A 304-nucleotide genomic window follows, 5' to 3' on the forward strand; every position below is an offset into this window, starting at 1 on the left:
AGAGTTGCCTTGGGTATTAAGAAAGCTTGTACTTAATCAATTGCTTGTTTGTTTGGATTAAGCACAACAATATTTCTTATATCGATTTATGTTATGTTTATATATGTAAATATCATGTTTACTCTTGAATTATAATGTTTGAATGATTATTATAGGAATGATATGTATGTGATAATTGTTCAATTCAAGGTTAAAAAAAAGCAATATAAATGAGAAATATTTTCCTTGAGAAAAGTAATTAAAATGATATTTAGGGTCTTCTCGCTTGAGCAAGATAGCTCTCGCTTGAGTGAGAAGTGTTTAG

This window comes from Lupinus angustifolius, chromosome LG11 (assembly GCF_001865875.1).
Source record: "Lupinus angustifolius cultivar Tanjil chromosome LG11, LupAngTanjil_v1.0, whole genome shotgun sequence".
NCBI lineage: Eukaryota > Viridiplantae > Streptophyta > Magnoliopsida > Fabales > Fabaceae > Lupinus > Lupinus angustifolius.